The following is a 19795-nucleotide window of genomic DNA, read 5'->3' on the forward strand; positions in this document are numbered from 1 at the left end:
TCTACCATTGTATATGACGCTTCCTAAGGAAAGGATCTCTAATTCGTAGAGCGACTATGAACCGAGCCCTAATTGGACGTGTTTCTGCCAGATGGAACTATGTGCATTAAGACATGAGCCTTGAGAACCATAAGAATATATGCATAACAGGGCTCACGTCCTAATGCACTTAGCGCCGTTTGGCAGAAATACGGCCAAGTAGATTGCGTTAAACAGATAAAACCAAGCTGCAGCAGTTATCGCCAAATTTAATCGGGCAATTTAGTTTTTTTACACGGAAACGGTTGTCCGGATTTTTGTGTAAATTTCAATGAATTTTCTGTATTGCACGAAGAAAATTCCCTAATATTTTCAAAGGAATCCGCTCAAACGTTCTCTCGTAAAAAATTAAACTGTCCAATTAAATTCGGAAATAGCTGATGTGGCTTGGTTCTTTTCTACTAGACGCGGTCCAGTTCTTGTGGTTCATTGCTGTACCCAAATCTTTTCAGCACCACCGCCTGTGAGAAACCGTCTCCGACGAAAGCAAAATGCTAGCTCAGGGTGTCCATAGGTCCCCAAAAGTCCCCAATGCCCCCGATTATCCCTGATTTTGGAGGATTGTCCCCGATATCCCCGAAAGTGCCCAATTTTCTTGCTCAGGTCCCAAAAAATGGCACAAATCGTCCTAAACACCGGCATTTTCAAACTTTCCCGCCAGCCGGTACAACCAGGAATAAAAAAACTCAAGTGTTGTTTGGTTTTTCGTATGTTTCCATCGATTCGACATGACTTGTAAAATTAGTCGTATAAAATACGCCTTTTAATTACGCTCCAACTAGCTCCCTTTCTCTTACTATTTCGGGAAGAATGTCCCCGATTTTCTTGAAAAATCACCCCAAAAAGCCCCCGAAAGTCCCCAATTTTGGTTTTTTATAAATGGTAGACACCCTGTAGCTGGACGCTTGTCAAGACAAATTATGTGGCATGGAGGTAGGAACTGGGAACTTGCGAGAGCCGAGAGGGAGGTGACAGTTCGTCGCTCCTCTGACGTAACGGACGTATCTGCATTTTGCATGAGCCTTAGAAAGCATAGAGTTATACGGAGCACAGGGGTCACGTAGAAATCAAGTTACGCGCATACGTCAGAGGAGCGACGAGTTGGGAGTGAGAGGGTTACATGTTCGGCGGAGCACTTGTGTGACAGCCGGGGAGGTTTTATCCAGCACTTGATAGGAATGATGAGCCGTCTTAACTTGGACTCACCCCAACCCCGAGCCCGCGTCGAGATACCTCTCGCTCGAACAATGAGTATAATCCGGCCCCACCTCATAACACGAAAGTTCCTCGGACTTTCCAAGTTCTCTCGGTTGTTTGCCTCCCGACCACCGCCACTTCGCGGTCGGGCCCGGTCCTTGCTTGTGAATAAATTGGACCGCGCTCAGCAGAAAGGAACCAAGCCACATCAGCTGTTGCCAAATTTAAAGGGGCAATTTAATTTTTTACTAGAGAACGTTTGTGCGGATTCCTATGGAAACCTAAAGGAATTTGCTCCGTACAATATGCAGACAAATTACTGAAATTTGCCTGAAAATCCGCACAACCGTTTTCATGTGAAAAATTAAATTGTCCAATTAGGCAGTAGCTGATGTGCTTAGTTTCTTTCTGCTAAACGCGGTCCAATTGGCCTCCTCGTTCCACCTCATTATTTGAAGGAGTTATACACGGAGAAAAAAACTTCGTGCGTGGGACCCAAAGTTTAGGTCATATGGATCTCTGAAGTTTTCGGATTGAGCGTCTGAACACTTTAGGTCTAGCTGTCGAGGTTCGGATCACACATCTGAAACTTCATTTCTTACATCTGAAGTACTTCAGTTGTGAGAACCGAAGTTTTTCGGATGTGAGAACCGAAGTCATTCGGATGTGAAAACCGAAATACGTAGATGTAAGAACTGAAGTTTCAGATGTGTGATCCAAACCTCAGCAGCTGGACCTAAAGTGTTCAGATGCTCAATCCGAAAACTTCAGAGATCCATACGACCTAAACTTCGGGTCCCACGCACGAAGTTTTTTTCTCCGTGTACATTATAATCTTTGCAATCGGTGAAAATGTAATCTTTATTCCCGTTTGTGACACTATGGAGGCCTAAAATACGGCAACCAATCAGAAATGGATTCACAATGTCTTTGACTCTCAGTATAAAGGGACTCTAACAACTAACCGCTCCAACCAATAAAATCGCTCCATGTGCCCTTCGTCTTCATCGTCTATAGCTATGTCTATCAATTCCAATAATCAGCCGAGCAAAGGAGGAAAAAGCGCGGACGAGGAGCGGGGTCCCGGCGAAGGTTAGGCGGTTTCGGGGGATGGAGGACACGGGAGCCGAGCAGGGATGAAGGATACACGGCCGCATCGCATCCCTTCGTGCCCTCTCGCTTTCGCGCTTTCGTTCGGGTGTCCCCGTCCCCGCGCCGGGCTGGGTGGGTATTGATCGCGCGAGAGACCCTCCCTCGCCGGGGCTGGCATCGACCGGCCCCCGCCACCCCCCGCCCCGCCCTGCCGCTAATCCCATTCAAAATAAACTTTCTCTCGTCGCTCGTCGCGAGCGGAACGGAACGCGGAACGGGACGGGGAACGCGGAACGCTGGGAAAATCATCTGATGGCGTTCCTGTTACCCGGGTCCCTGGGGCCGGGAGCCGGGGACTGGGTCCCTCGGCGAGAGCCGCGCGGAATGAGCTTTTCCCTATCGTACGGTCGAGGGTGGGACGGATCTACTCGGCAATTTTGCCGTGCTTAGGAAAAACGCCGTATGAACCTTTAGGCGTTGCCAAATTTCCTTTGATCAAGCCCGAATTCCTTGGTAAACTTGTGAATATTCTCCTTTCAATTTTTCGGAGAATTTTGTTCCCAATTTCACCTAAAGCTCCTGAAAATTTCTCGGAAAAATATTCATAACTTTCCTCAAAAATGAACATTTTATCGAGGGAAATTTGACAACTCTCGAGTGTTGATACGGCGTTCTTCCTTAGCACGGCAGAATTCTGCCGTGCTCAGGAGAAACGCCGTATGAGCATTCGAGAGTTGCCAAATTTCTTCCGGTGAAACGTTTACGTCTGAGGAAAGTTAGGAATATTTTTCCGAGAAATTTTCAGGAACTTTAGGTGAAATTGCGAACAAAATTATCCGAAAAATTGGAAGAAAAATACTCACAAGTTCACCAAGGAATTCGAGCTTGATCAAAGGAAATTTGGCAACGCCTAAAGGTTCATACGGCGTTTTTCCTTAGCACGGCGGAATTCGGCTGGAGCGAGGAGAGGATTCAGGAGGTTTATTTAAAGTGGAAATCTCCGAACCGGTGACATTTGGACCGAGTTTATCAGAAAGGAACCAACCCACATTTTCGAAAAAATTGAGCTAAAAACGTTTATGAGACTCACTAGCCAAATAATTTTTCCTGCCAAAGTCTAATTTTTTTTTTTTTTTTTTTTTTTTTTTTTTGCAAAGAGTTGTTAAGGTGATTTGATGAACGCTATATTTTGTGTCAGAACGACATGCGATTAATCGCATCGACCGGTTCCATTTTTTCAACTACTCGTCATTTTTCTCGAATTTTCGGATCTCAATTCTGTTGTTAGGATACTATAAAGAATTCACTTACCAATTTTGATAAACAAATTAAACTTAACAAAGGCGTGGTTTTTTTTTAAAAGAAAAATGTCACATTCTAGTGCAGTTTCGATATCAGTATAGAATTCTATATTTTTCTTCTAAAAAAAACGACGCCTTTATTACGTTGAATTTGTTTGTCAAAATTGGTACCTGGATTCTGTAGTCTCATGACAACAGAATTGCGATCTCAAAATTTGAGAAAAATGACGAGAAGCTGAAAAAATGTAACCAATCGATGCAATATATCGCACGTCGTTTTGACACAAGATATGGTGTCCATCGAATCACCTTTAAGTTTATTTTCTACATTGAGCCTTATGCAGGAGTAAAACTTCAAACCTCTTTTTCTCAGTTTCAACTTAATGTGGGTTGGTTCCTTTCTGATGAACTCGGTCCATTCCGCCTTCGTCGAGTCCGCTCAGAACACACCGCACCGGACCAAAAAAGAAAATGACTAGGTTGAAGGTGATTTATCGTCCCAAATTCCTGGCATTGTCCAACTGGCGTCCGATATATCGCATCGATTGTATCAAAAATATCGGCAGATTTTGAATTTTTTCGCACAAAAATGACGATAGCCGAAAAAGGGAGCCTGCTCATGAACCTAAAGAATCATTTTCAATCAAAAATTTGGCAAAATTCAGAGAAATGAAAGCAGAATCCTCTACGAAGGATTCAGCCATCGATTTCTGTATCGAATGCAAGGTTCTTCTCCATACAGGATTCTGCTTCCATTTCTCTGAATTTTGCCAACTTTTTTATTGAAAATGATTTTTTAGGTTCATGAGCAGGCTCCCTCTTCGGGCTAAAAATTCAAAATCTGCCGAGATTTTCGACGCAATCGATGCTGTATGTCGCACGACAGTTCAGCTACGTCAGAAATAAGTAAATTCAAGTAAATTCGATTTTTTTCGAAGGAAACTCGGCACCGTCTGGAGGCTCATACGGCGTTCTTCCTTAGCACGGCAGATTTGACAAGGTCTGAAGGCTCATACGGCGTTTTTCCTTAGCACAGCAGTGGAGTTGGAAGACCGTCGCACGGTGGATCGCGTCAATATGAGAGGTCGAACGTTTGGAAACTTCAAACGCTTGTAAGCCCGTTTATACAAAACTTCGAGGCCCAAAAGCGGTTCCGTTGGTTTTCTCGTGAAATTTTCTTCTAGTAGCACCACTTATAATCTAAAATGTGACGAAATGAACATCAAAATTTGCAGTTTCAGTCAAAAATTCTATGTCCGACCTCTTCGATTGACTCGATCCACTGTGCGTGGATCGAGTCAGTCAGAAAGGTCAGACCTCGAACATGAACTTGTTTACTAAAACTGCGGATTTTCATTTTTATTTCGTCACATTTCAAATTTTAAGGGGTGCTTTTGGAAGAAAAGTTCACGAGAAAACCAATGGATCCATTCTCAGAACCTGAAAGTATAAACGGAATTATAGGCGTTTAAAGATTGTAAATTTTGTCTGACCTCTCCTATTGACTCGTTTCACCGTGCGTCGCCGCGTTGAAAAATACGGCAGGCGAGCTGCAGTTGCATCGACTGCGACGCGGTGCGAGCCGTGTGTTTACACTGGACGTTTACGATCGGCAATTTGTCGGAGAGCGGACAGCACAACCGCATGTCGTGTTCCGCAGCGTGATTCACCGTCGCGTCGTCGCGTCCCCGACGTCGCAGCCGTCGTCGTCGTGGGGCTGACGTCACGGACGTCACGCGGCGCGGCACATCCAAGTTCACGACGTGCGCCCGCCAACCCGCCCGGGCACGTCCCGAGCACCATAGACGCTGAATTTGTCGGACACGCGTCGTCCTTCCATTCGTGTGACCCAACTTCTTTTCCCAGGAGGCTCATGATTGAAATTCGTAGACGAAGTGACGGACAAAGGGAAGATGGAGCAATCTTATCGGTCGGAAGGGACGTTGTTCAAGACCGAGGGGAAAATTTATCACAAAACGCTAATTGAATCAGTGAGAACGAAAACACACCAACTCGAAAAAATGGAAATAATTAAGACGCACACAAAACTGCACAGTTGGCGCAGAAGTAAGTGTAGGAAAAAGATTTTTGGTGCCGAAAGACAAATACTTAAGGACATTTTAAAGGTCCAAATTGGAACAGGTGCGCTAACTTCAATGACCTTCAGGAAAATTGACTGTCTTTAATGAAATTGAGCATTTTTGAGTTACCGAGTTGGTGTGTTTTCATTCTCACTGATTCAATTTTAGGAGAAGGAGTCGAAGTGACAGTGAGCGCAACGTGATTTTTCCTAGAGAGGGTGCAGGTACATATCAGGCTCGGGGTGGCAATCTATACTATAAGCTCCATAAGCTCCAAGACCTCCTAATTTTGCGAAACTGGTAACGCTTAGTTCCAGCGTTCTACCGGGCCGATTTTCATGATTTTTGCGGCTATCGACGGGCAATTGTCTCTAGATAAGCCAACTCTTTTCAGATTTTCAAAATATGGTCCAGGTTTTTTTATATTACGTGGTAAAGTTGCGAATTCTCCCATTTAAACAATGTAAATTTATACTTTTTGTCATAGTTCGTTTGAGCGTTCTACCGGGCCGATTTCCATGATTCTTAGGTAAATCGACAGGTAATAGGCCCTAGATGAGCCCGCTGTAATCAGATTTTGGAAAAAGGACCCAGGTTTTTTTAAAATCACGTTATAAAAGTGAGTGAGTTTACAGAATGCTCCGGTACTGCTACCGCTATGCGCGGGAGGATGCGCAGTGGTCGAGGAGGTTGCGCAGTAGATGGGTAGCCTGCGCATCAGCTCTACACTTATCTACACAAGATTCGCAATAGCATTCTCATGTGGAGCGATGGCCGTGTCTTCTAAGACGTCGATTACGTCCACTTTGAACTCGGTGGGGGTTCGATCCCCGACCCCCGATATCTTAATTATTACCAATAACCAAAGTTCATTGTTTTACTGCAATATTTCATCAAGCAGTCATTCCAAAACGCGTCCTTTAAATTTTAAAGTAATTTTATGTAAAGTTTAAAATTAAAGTATACCTCATATCGTAATTGTTTAGGGGAAAAATAAAACTAACACTGATAGGAGGGTAAAAATAGGGCCGCGAAGCGGCCCATTGATGGCGCGGAGCGCCTTCAGGGGGTTGGGCCGCGTAGCGGCCAGGGGGCGTAGCCCCCTAGTTTTTCATAAAAAAGAAAATCTTGGAAATACACGTGAAATATTTCATGAACTTTCAGAAATTTATGAAGGATATTGAAAAATACCGGTTCCTTTTCATGTCTCGCAAAATGTATAAATTGTAACTTTTTTCTATTTATGTATGTTTGAGTGCGATATTCAGACTCTAGCTCCTGAAAAATATGAAATATGTCACAGCCTCGTGTTTCATGAAATATTTCACTGATATTTCCGATCTTTCATCTCTTTCCTACGTTTCATGCCACTCTGCTTAGGCTACATTACGGCGGAGGAAGAGGGGATAAAAATCCGATTCTTAGTGTTAGGTATTCTATGATCATAAATTGCGTTCATAAAGCACGTAACGCACTTTTTCGGCACTTTTGACCTCCTCTCTTTCTCCTTGTGGCGTAGGTCCTTTAACGTGTACAAAAAAATGGCGTATCGCTCACCTTCCCTCAGACCCTTTTCTTCCTCTAGGGCTACACGTAATTCCAGTGGTGAGGCATGACGATTATCGATATTTCTCCATTTGAAGCTATGTTAAAGAATCGAGTATGGTGTTCGTTGCGAACACCCTGTTAATCGACCCTTTTCCACAGGTTTGAAGGGCAGATCAACCGATTAATTGCAAAGCAGGCCGTGCCACTTGAATTACGTAAGGCTCTAGGGGAAGAAAAAGGTCGAGGAGAGAATAACGTCATTTAGTTTTTACGTGTTAAAGGGCCTACTTCACAAGAGGAAAGAAGAGGGGGCCAAAAGTGCCGAAAAAGTGCGTTACACTGAGAAAAAAACGCATTGGATCTAGAGTCCAGACTCTTAAAAACATCGACAAGAAAAAATTATCTTGATTTAATCAGATTTAAGCTTAAATCAAGAACCAAGCCTCTTAATTTGAGCGGATTTCCTTTTTATTTAAGCTTACGTCTGATTGAATCAAGAGTCCTTTTTCATGTCAATGTTTTCAAGAGTCTGGACTCTAGATCCAATGTGTTTTTTTTTCCAGTGTACGTGATTTATGAACGCTACATTTATGTTCGCAAAATACCTAACGCTAAGAATCGTAATTCTTGAACGGCCTAACACTCCCTCTGTAGAGGAAGTTTGCGCCCTCAAATTCCATGCACGCAGTCGAATCCCTTCCGATTTAATTCATTCACGAGTCCTTCCATGTAGCACAAATTGTGCGAATCCGTCCACTTTCTTCCCGATGCGATCGCAAGACTCATCCCAGTAACGCTCGCCGACCGCACGCGCGTGCCGCACACTGGACCGAATCAATAGAGGAAGTCGGACAAAATCTGGAAATTTTGAAAGCTAATTCTTTTAAAAATGAAACAAAAAAGTTTAAGAGTGGTTCACTGGAAAAAAAAAAACACATTGGATCTAGATTCCAAACTCTTAAAAACATCGACAAGAAAAAATACTCTTGATTCAATCAGATTCAAGCTTAAATCAAGAACCTAGCCTCTTAATTTGAGCGGATTTCCTTTTGATTTAAGCTTACATCTGATTGAATCAAGAGTCCTTTTTCTTGTCAATGTTTTCAAGAGTCTGGACTCTAGAGCCAATGTGTTTTTTTCCAGTGTTTCATTGGTTTTTTCGTGAAATTTCTCTTCAGAAACACCCCTTGAGATTGAAATTGTGACGAAATGAACATCAAAATCTGAAATTTTCGCCAAAAATTTCACGTCCGACCTCTTCTATCAGCAGGGTGTCTACAAGTCCGGAATTTCCGGAAAGTCCGGAAATAGTACTGATTTTTTAAGGGCGCTCCCGAAGTACCGAAAAAGTGCGGCAATTCCGGAAGAAAGTCCGGAATTTTTTTCATTTTTGTCGCATTCTAAGAGAGAAATTCAAATCTTTGAATTTCTTCGAATTTCGTCAATTGGAGGTACTGAAAAAGTACTGAATTTTTCCGTCAAGAAAGTTATGAATTTCTTGGGAGTGTACTCAAGAAGTACTGCAAAAGTACTGTTTTCGCCAGCCTATTTTAGTAGACACCCTGATTAGCTCGATCCACTGCGCGCTGCGGCCCGCTAACAAGCTCGCGCCGGAGAAAGGTGCTCCACGGCTTTCGGCGGAACTCGTAAACTTTCCGCGAGGATGGTCCGACCCCCCCTCTCGCTCCCCCACCTCCCCCACCCCTTTCACCTCCGCCGGGAGCATCCCGAACCGCGAGCGACGGGGGGGGGGGGGCGGTAAGAGGGGGGGATGACAAACTTGGGAACTGTTTATGCGTTCCGATAAGAAATTTACATTCTCCGGCGGCGGCGGGTTTAAACAACCGAATCGCTCGTCGCTAAAACCGATCATAGCGTATTATCCGATGAGCCGTGGTGGATTAGCGCGCTGTCGGAGCTTACGGCTCACGAGATGAAGGGGGTTGGGTACGGAGGGTTCGGCGGTGCACTTGGAAATGCCGCTACGGCTACGTACGGGGTAAATTTAGCCGCGGCGGCCCACGCAACCCTCGCTGAACAAAGGGTCGCTTCAGGAAGTGCCGCGTGTTGCGCTGGCCTCATCCAACTCCGGGCTGGAGTTGGGGCCGCCGGCCTAGAGTATGTACACACGGCGCGAGGCGAGGAGGCGGGTGTAGGAGTTGGGTTGTTTTAGACGCGGGGTTGACGTCATGCGTCACGCCGGGGATTTGCCTACCGATAAGGAGCTATTAAATGGAGAGGGATCGTTAACGACGTGACGTCATGCGGTGGAGCGAGGCGATGGAGAATTTGCAGGTGGCTGGAATTTTGTGAATGGCGAATTTTCATGCAAATTTTTCATAGCTTCATCTAAAAGTGCTTGAAGAGCTGATTTCACTGGATTTTTTACAATTTTTTTCTGATATGGGAAATAGTAAAAAATTTTATTTAAAAGTGAGAAAATACACCTCCTAGAGACGTCATCTGGTGGCATTTTCCATTTAAACACACGTATTTTAGCAGATTAGATCATTTTGTCATATTTTCTCCAATAACTGTTCAATTCATGAATTAAAGGTATCCCCGTGCTCAACTCACTCAGTAGTTTCCTTTTAGACACGAAATTCATCAAATTTTAGACACCTAAATTTTCTATTGCACGATTACATTCTCGTGAAAATATATACTTATTTCAGTCAATTTGGCAGCCTTAAGGGAGCTAAGATCTTTCGTGCGGGAAACGACGAATAATTGGACTGCATTTTGCAATTTGGAACTATAAATTCTAGCCTGGTTTAAAAACAACGTATGTGCCATTAATTTCCCTATGCACATGAGTGTTTTTCCAGAAGAGCCAGAATGTATAGTTCCAAATTGCTAAATGCAGTCCAATTATACGACCAAATGATCTAACCTGCTAAAATACTATGCATGTATTTTGATTGGTTTAGTCAAGGTGCTGTCTAATAATAACTAACAATAAGCGTTATTCAGTGGAAGACATTTTATTAACTTACCTTCAATAAAGAAAAGATAAATTAATAAATGGTTTTCTACTGAATAACGGTTAGTTATCATTGCACGATACCTTGGCTCACCCAATCAAAATACATACCAATTATAGTTTTGCTAAACCCAGAACTCATTCAAAGCACGAATACATTACTTTAAATGGGCCTATTGACGTTACTGCAGTAACGACAAAATGTCCAAAATCGAGTCCCCCACAGATTTCAACCAATCCAATTTAAATGAACTCACGTAGCTAAAACCGCAAAGTCCATCTGATCTAACTAATTTATGAAAAAAAGAGAGTTATGAGATAGCAATAAGTGCGCAAGAATTGGCGTCGTTTCAAACCAAACAGCTGGGGGTCGCCATCATTTCGCAAGATAGCAGTATCTCCCGCTGTCCAGTGCAGCTTACCATCGTTCCCCGTGAATTTTTTTATAACCTAGTTGAAAACGTGTTAATAGTGTGGAAAGAGCTCAAGTCATGACCTCTGGCATTTTGACAGTATGAAACATAATTAATTATAGTCTTTTAAAGTCTAATAACCTGACACCTGTAACTTAGCATCAGCGGGTCTGTGGTCTTTATTGATTCAACTTTTTCCGCCGCATTGGCGAATCCAGCAAATTGGCAACATTGTCTTTTCTCCATTTAAACGTGTGGACATGTATCGATTCTGGGAGGGGCCAGGTGCTCTCATAAAAATCGATTATTTAGCATAGGTTTAAATGGAGGAAATCCGGTGTTGTCAAATTGCTGGCTCCGCCTCTGTTCCGCCGCTGACGGATCCGCACGTTTTACTTCCTCTGCCAGGCGTGTCGCCTACATTTCAACGGATAGGCAATAAAGGGGCCACAGGAGGCAGATTAGTGGTGTCGGCACATCCTGCCACCAGTAAGCAGAGATTTTCTTCGTCGTTCAGTTGGATACAGCAAAAAGGGAGCAATATTAGTGGGTGTAGGTGATTTGCTCTAATATGAACTAAATCTCTCAAGAGTGAAGTGAGCGTTATCTTAACGCAAGAAGGTGTAAGAATATCATCATTAAATTAGCGAATATTATCCACGCTTTTCGGTAATCTTCGCTGGATTCAATCCCGTATTCCGCATTTCCGTTAATGTCTTTCCATTGTGTTTTCTCGCTCTAAGTATTTGACTTCTTGGTCTTCTTGGTCTTTTTTAGTATCTGTGCAACCTGAGTCAGTATATGCTAGAGATCCCGGTGCTATGCCCTATAGTATTGAAGGCACTTGCGGTAGTCAACCGTCAGACTTACCTAGCCATGACTCATGACCAGAGAGTATCTAAAATAATAATAAATAAAGCACAGAAGCGGAAGAAAGAGATAATTAAAAGTATTCTACTTTTTATAATTTTATAACGGTAAACATTAGTACTTAAATTCCTTAATCGAATTGGCGTATGCAGACACTTCCGATATCCGATACAGTGTTTCAGAATTTGAGTGGACGATTTCGTTGTATGTTAAAGACGCAAGATAGTTCAAGACGTCAGGAATGTAGAACAATTTTATAAATAACCCCATAAGTATATAATTAAACGTTTACAAAAGAGATCGATCTTATTAATCAGAGTCTTGGGACAAAAGGAACCACTGCAAATATATGTATCGTACAACAGACGTTTTCGCATGAGTCGATTCAATTGAAGATCATAGAAAAAGTGAGAAACCTTAAACAAAAGAAGACTTTAAGCACCAAAATTCTGTAAACCCCAGGAAAGTAATATTCTAACAAAGTTTTCGCCCTGACATTCATCAGTCACCACTCGGCGTATTTTTTGCTAGTCAAGTTGCACATCAGTCATCGGAAAGTTGCGTTGACCTCCGAGCTTAACTTCTCCCTCACCCGATAACATCGTTCGTATTGTTATTACGAGGTCTCAAAAATATATTAGTGCGGTTGACAAGCGTCTAGAATGTAGTCGTTACAACGGTGTTTGGCCCAGCGGAAGTTTCAGAGACAATCAGAATCGAATTCCAGATGTCTTGACCCCTTTTGGCGAAAGGACTGTACTACCGTGCTAAGCGAGAACACCGTATGAACATTCGGTAGTTGCCAAAATTCCCCGTATAAAACGTGTATTTCTGAGTAAAGTTGTTCATATTTTTCCTTGCGATTTTCAGGCATTTGAGAATAAATTGCGAAAAAAATCATCTGAAAAATTTAACGAAGGAAATTGAAAATTTGCCCCATAAATTCGGATTTTATTGAAGGTGATCGGCAACATCTAAAGGCTCTTACGGCGTTCTTCCTTAGCACGGCAGTGTATCCGCTTATGTCTTTCACAAAAATCATAATCGCTAGGAGAAGCGGGAAGGATTGAAAATAAATGGAAAACCGCCAAAAATCAGTTTTCTTCTGATCTCATGTCAAAATCAGAAAAATTTCGCTCAGTAATTGTACGGGCACATTTTTATGTAAAATTAAATCGTTTGCGTCAATTTGACAACCTTGGAATGGAGTTACGTCCCTTCGTTCGAGATACGACAAATATATCTCGCGTTTCTATCACTCGAACGCCCCGACGCGCCAGCACTCCCGAAAGCAAATAATCCGAAGAGAATTCTTGAATAATTGGCAGACTTATTTACGATGGAGAAATTGAGGGGGTGTAAATCATGTAAACTCTCATTTCATAGCTGCTCATTGCTCAGCCCATTAGCTTTGCTCCGAAGACCTTCGATTCCTTGAGTTGCTCGCCGATTTGTATCCGTGCCATTGAGTTCGTTTCTCATCCTTTCATTCGCTCCTTAATTCGTATTAATTCTCAGAAAAATATGGAGTACAGATAACCTACTTTAAAGACCCCGCCTAACCGCCGTTACAACCTCAGAAACGTATAATCCAGTTGAATTCGGAGTTCCACGCTATTTTTCGCCTAATTATGCTTAATTATAGTTAAAAAAAAAACGAGGCCGGATTACGTTTTTCCTTCGGCTCTCTTGCCTAGACAGCCTCTGAAGCTCCACTACAAATAAAACAAATTGAAACAAACACACTTTAGAAGTATAGCCGGAGAAAGGTAGCGCTTCGATAACGGCGCAGAGATACAACTATTCGTACTTGATGGATGTCCGTGTTGCGTCTGCAAAATTGAAGGCGCGATAGCGTGAGGCGTGAGCTCGTAATGTCCCACTCTCTTCTATCAATGAGGTGTCGCTTATATTCGGGAGAAAAGTTAAAAAACGAGGCCCGATTAAGTCTTTCCTTCATTTGGCTGTGTTGCTCACGAGGGTCTTGAAGCCTCACTACTAATAAAACACATGGAAACAAACACAACATGGAGATAGAGTCAGGGAAAAGAAGCGCGTTGACGACGGCGCAGAGATACAACTATTCGTACTTGATGGATGTCCGTGTTGCGTCTGCAAAATTGAAGGCGCGATGGCGTGAGGCGTGAACTCGCAACGCTCCACTCTTTCTTACCTTTGAGGTGTCGCTCAGATTCGGGAGAAAAATAAAAAACGAGACTGGATTGCGTATATTCTGTCTTCAGCTGTGTTTCTCACGTAGGCTTTGAAAGTCCTCTTCAAATAGTACAAATAGAAACGAACGCAATATTTAAATAGAGCAAAAGGAAAACAGCGCGTTGATGGCGGCGCAGAGATACGAGTATTCGTACTTGATGGATGTCCGTGTTGCGTCTGCAAAATTGAAGGCGCGATGGCGCGAGGCGTGCACTCGCAATACTCCGCTGCGTGTTGCTAGTGAAATGTCGTTCCTATTCGGGAGAAAAAGGGATCACATCTCTCCTATCTTTGCCTGTGTTGCTGACGTAGCCTTCGAAGTTAAAATACAAATGATCGCTCCCTTTCGAAATTCACTGCTAGATGTTTTTTTTATCCGAATAGGGCCGCGCAATTTCTGTTCAAAATTTTGATGACATGTACTGCAATCCAAAACCGTGTCAAAGTTGGAGGAATTTTCTATGAGAAATTCTGAACAATTTTTGATTAAGAATATAAAAGCGGGCCGATTATTTAAATAGGTAAACTGAGCTATGGACAAAGGAGACAAAAAGGATACGAAGGGATTCTTTCAGCCTTTTTCAGGTTTTTTTAATATTTTTTTATTTATTTCATTTTTTCGTTACATTTCTCACCACCTATTTCAACAAATAGGATCGTACCTCCTATGTCTTCTTTGTCTATCGCTTTGTCTATAGATTTCAATCATCAGCCCAAAACGGTCATAATGGGTAGATGGAGCATTTTTCCCTCAGCCTTTTTCAGGTTTTTTTTTTTATTTTTTTATTTGTTTTATTCTTTTGTTGCATTTCTCTGAAGAATGCAGCTAAAACTCGCTAGTAGTGGATCAAACTTTTCAAACCATGAAAAAAAACCTGATTCCAGTCTGAAAGTCTAGCAGCAGTGGCGTGGCGTACTTTGCGATGTATCGATTGATCCGCCATTTGAACCTACGGAAAAGGATCGATAAACAGGGCGTTCGCAACGAACGCCTTAATAATCGATTCTTTACCACAACTTCAAACGGGGAAATATCGATAATCGATCATTCACGCCTCGCCACTGTCTAGCAGCGCAGCGCGGCGGTCATTTCCGGAACTGTAACAGGGTAGATTCACCTCGAGTCCGGCCTTTCTTCAATCTGGCGTCCGTGCCACGTCGCATGGTGTGAAATCGATAACCCCGTTGCCGAATCGCCGGATTTAAACCGGTCTCCGCCCCCGATTTCCGGTTCGAACCGGCAACGCTGCTGGCGTCGTGGGCGTGTTTGATCAAGCTGTCAATGACGCGTGCCGGCAGACGAGACGCGCCGTTCATCGTTCAACGACTCGCAAAACTGAAAGGGGCAGCTTTTTTCCCGGTGACCCATTCGCACTTGACTTATACTCCCGCGCGTAGGAAGAACGCCGTAAGAGCCTTCAGACGCTGCCAAATTTCCTTTGACAAATCACAGATTTTCCAGGAAATTTGTGAACATCCCCCCCCCCCCCGATTTTTCAGAGAACGGAGAATCTGCGCACAAATTTGTTTTGCTCGCACGGAAAAAAATTAAATGTTGATTTAGCATTTATACTGTTAAAAAGATGTCCGACAAGTTTCAAATGCTGATTTCCCAATACAAAAATGCTAACACAACATTTTGATTTGTATGTTTTACAGTGGGCGTAGTTACGTTAGCATTTGTTAAAATGTAAATTCAGCATTTGAAACTTGTCGGACATCTTTTTAACAGTATAAATGCTAAATCAAAATTTAATTTCTTTCCGTTTGATCTAAGAGTGCGCAATGAGCTGATTTCGCGGTATTTTTTAGAATTTTTTTCTGACATGGGGCGTTGGAGAAAAATTGATTTAAAAGTGAGAAAATGTGCCGCTTTATGACGTCGTCTGGCTGCATTTTCCATTTCAACACATGTAGTTTAGCAGATTAGGTTATTTTGTCATATTTTCTACGATAATTGTTCAATTTATACCAAACCAAAGATATCCTTGTACTTACTTTTCCCAGCAGTATCATTTTAAAGATGAAATTTACAAAATTTCGGACGTCTACAAATTCTCTATTTTGTTCGTAATTTGCTGCGTCTGAAAATTTCAAGGAAAAATATCCATAACTTCCTTTAAAAGTAAACATATTTTGAGGAAGACTGCCAGTTTGAATTTTCATCCAGCGTTTTTCCGTAGCATGGCAGTATCTCCGCTGGTTTTAATTCCTTTTGATTTAAATATTCAAATTTTTATATTATCGGAAAGATTAAAGCGCGGGGTATCGAAAATATATCGCCTTTGCTAGTATATGCTTCTAATGTTTGCCAACAAAGAAAAAGAAATCTCATAATTTTATTCGAATTGCTTCTTAACGGAGAGCTTTAGCCCCCCCCCCCCCTCCCCCCTTTGAGAGACGCTAAAACGTAGATTTAAACCCTCTCTCTATGAAGTCCGTCTTGTAGCATTCGAATAGACTCTAGCTGTACGATTATTACTGACCTACCTTTTTAGTGTACTATTTTTTCCTCCAACCAACCCATCAATCAACTTGGGACCCCATCGATCAAGAATTGACTCTAGGAAAATGGACAGGAGAAACAATGGAAGTGGCTAAAAATCTGGCAAGGTTGGCAGGGGACGCAATTTCGAAAGTAAATTTTGGATTATTGCTCATTCCGCATCCTTTTCCTGCTCATCGGAATCAGAGAGATAACACGGCATCAGGAAAGTCCTGGTGCTCTGTGAAAATGTAATTGGGAACTTCAATAGGGATGAATCGCATAGTGTTTCATAAAGAAGAACTCAACTTTTACCAGAAACAACGTAGCTTCCGTTAATGATTCCTCTGACATAAGTGATTTTGTGCTCAGTGCTCGTTCTTTGGATTCGTTTTTTGACGAACGCTATCCAATTTAACGCGCGCGATATCATCGGCAGACATTAGGAGGCCCGTTTTATTCGCGGGGCAACGGTTCGTTTGGGTTGTCAACGCCCGCGTTTTATTGGCCGTTGTCGGGCGGAGGTGGGCGTGGTTTAAGTGGCGCAATAAACAGGGAATAGGTCGGCCGCCGTGCGGAATTTTACGCCACTTTTGGGCCATTCCTGCCCTTGTTCCAGAGGAGGTTCATGGGGCATTAAAGGGATGGCATATCAGGGATGATGATATAGGGATGATATAGGGATGATGACCAAGTCGGGAGAACAAGGAGGACACACCTCGAACGCAGTGCTTCAAGATGTCCCTTCATTTGTGATAGGGTCGAGAAAGGGGACTTGGGGTGAAAATTGGACTTCATTTTGCAATAAGGAGCTTTTATTTTTGGCCCAGTTTAGAGACAACGTATGTGTTAGACATTCTTCATGGCAGATAGGTGCTTTTATAGATAAGTCAAAAGTAGTGATTCCTTATTGCAAAATGTAGTCCAATTAACCCTAGTCCATGGTGTCTAGGACCTGAAAAACCCAAGGAAAGCAGGATTCACCAGGCTCAGGGAAAATTAGGGAAAAATCAGGAAATTTATTTCGGAAACCGGGAATCTCTTCTTCTACCGCTTAGAGATTATTTCAAGGGTTTATTTATTGCACCTGAGCCGCCATTATTGACATCTTGAAACTTCAAATCGTCAGAATAGTAGAGAAGCTTTCATTGATCTGCAGATAATACATATAAACATAACGCTTTTAGTTTTAAAAATTCTAATGTGTGACAAAGGTTCAGCTGAAATCCGAAGAATCAAATAGTTTTCTCAAAACAATCCTGGGGGAGGGGGAAAAACTTAGGTTTTTATCAGGGAATGAGCTTTTAAAAAGCAGGGGAAATCAGGGAAAAAACTATCAGGGAATGAGCATTGAGCATGGTAAAGAATTTAAGACACCATGACCTAGTTTGAAGACGCATATCCTAGGAGTCCCAGCACATGTCAGATGAGTACGCAGTGGAAATCAGAAGAAGAAAAAGGAGGAGGAGGAGGGAAAAATATGAAGGAAAATAGGAAGAAAAAGAGAGGAAGAAAGGGAAGAGGAGGTAGGTGAAAAGGAAGAAGGAACAATCATTCTGCACAATCGTTCAATAGTTTCAGTGTTCTGACAGGCTTCATCCGTCTTTCTTATTTGTGTCGCCGGCAACCAATCCGAGAAAGTAAGAGGATGACAAGGAAGAAGAAGGAGAACTGGAAAAAGAAAAATAATACCGTGTAATAGTGCAGTTCCGACAAGCCTCATCCGTCTTCCTTACTTACCGCGCCTGCAACCAATCTCACGATACAACTATTTCTACTTCAAGGTAGCTGAGTTTGCATAACCGCCGCATTGAAGGAAAACTAAGTTTTTCGCCCGTATTTTCACGCGGATAGATTCCAGATTGTACTAGACTAGGGTTGGTCCACAAGTTTTACGCCTCATGCTTTGAATCATCGAATGGCACCGTGCCGCGCATTATGATTACGGAATAAACCGTTTTTATTTTATCAAAATCAATACGTCTTTTTTCCAATTGAATACTTTAGCGCCACTCTAGCTAACGCACTTATCGATGCATATTCCTTCCGTTATCTCTGAAGGGTAAAGAAATTATATAGTGTAACTCTGAAAATGCGTCTCTCAAAATTCAGTGTTGCAGAATACTTCTCGAATTTTACTTTTTTTTCTTTAAGGAAAAAAACTTGTTTTTATACTTCTTGTTTTTTTCTTTGATTTCTCCTCATTCTGTCAATTAATCAAGTAATAATGTTTCGTTTTTTAAAAAATAAAAAATAAATGAATGAATAAGTAAAAAATGAAAGGAGATTTCGAAAGACTATAATTGGGTTAGGTGTTTTCAGAATTTCAGGAAAACTCTTTCTCATCTTTTCCTTCATTTTTCACGATGGAAAGCTTCACCGAGCTTTTTCTAACAGAATCAGTCGCACTTGTCGTGTAGCTCCTCAGGAGTAAGGACGTAACAAAACTTTTCGCTGAGCTCTGTTTTCCGTATGGTTGCATACTTTCCGAGGTCCATGTGGTAATCTAGATACGTTCTTACGTCAGAAGAGCGATGACGCCGTGAAAGGGAGAGCAACTTGACGCGAGATTTTAGTCAGCGCTTGACGGATTTTAAACGCTTCCCCGACGTTTGTCAACATTTTTGAAGGACACAAAAAAGACAAAAGGCTGCGTCGTTCATAAATCAAAACTTCGCGGGGGCCGAGAAGCACCCAGACTCGTCGCGCTCGCGATCTGAAGCCTCCTCGAAATCACAGCCGCGTTAAGGAAGAAACGCCGTATGAACATTTAGACGTTGCCAAGTTTCCTGCGATAAAAATTGAATTTACTGGAAAATCGCAAACACTATTTTCCAAAATTTTCAGACGATTTTGTACGCAATTTAATCTAAATTATCTGAAAATTTCAAGGAAGAATATGCATGAATGTTGTCAAAAATACATGTTTTATCAAGGGAAATTTGACAACTCTCGAATATTCATACGGCGTTCTTCCTCAATACGGAAGAGCTATGTTAAGGAAGAAACGTCGTATGAACCTTTAGACGTCGCCAAATCTCCCTCGTTAAAGTACGAATTTTTAGGGAAACTTGAAAATATTTTTTTTCTAATTCCTCGCGGAAATTTATTCGTGTATAAATCTAAATTATCTGACAGCTTTAATCAAAAATACTCGAAGAGTATGATTATTAACACAATTATTATTTTTAATTATTTTTCTAATTATTTTTATTTTTATTAGAAATTTCAATTATAAAGGAGAACATTATTAAGTTTCATCTATAAAAAGTTAATATTAATACGCTTAATACAATAAACATAAGTTTTAAGTATATTTCAATCTTATTCACTTTTAAACAAACCAATTCAACAATAATTCTTTTTTATAAGTCAAAAGTTCAAAATGATAATTCATCACCTCACCTAAAATATAATTTGTTTTAATTGTCCATATTCCTCCTTCCTTCCTTCCTTCCTTTTTTTTTAATTTTTACTTTTTCTCAAAATACATTCTTTTTATTATCGCTCGCTTTCCAGACATGTTGAGAGGTAGAACGCCATACGTGCCTTCAAACGTTATAAAATTTTCT

At 41.8% G+C, this 19795-nt stretch overlaps 1 protein-coding gene across 1 annotated transcript in view; it reads left to right on the top strand.

Moving 5' to 3' along the window:
• Window positions 1–19795, top strand: part of Galphao (G protein alpha o subunit) — a 131177-nt gene that overhangs the window by 49098 nt on the left and 62284 nt on the right. The window lies entirely within an intron of this gene.

The sequence above is a fragment of the Bemisia tabaci genome, chromosome 6, assembly GCF_918797505.1.
Source record: "Bemisia tabaci chromosome 6, PGI_BMITA_v3".
In the NCBI taxonomy this organism is placed as follows: Eukaryota; Metazoa; Arthropoda; class Insecta; order Hemiptera; family Aleyrodidae; genus Bemisia; species Bemisia tabaci.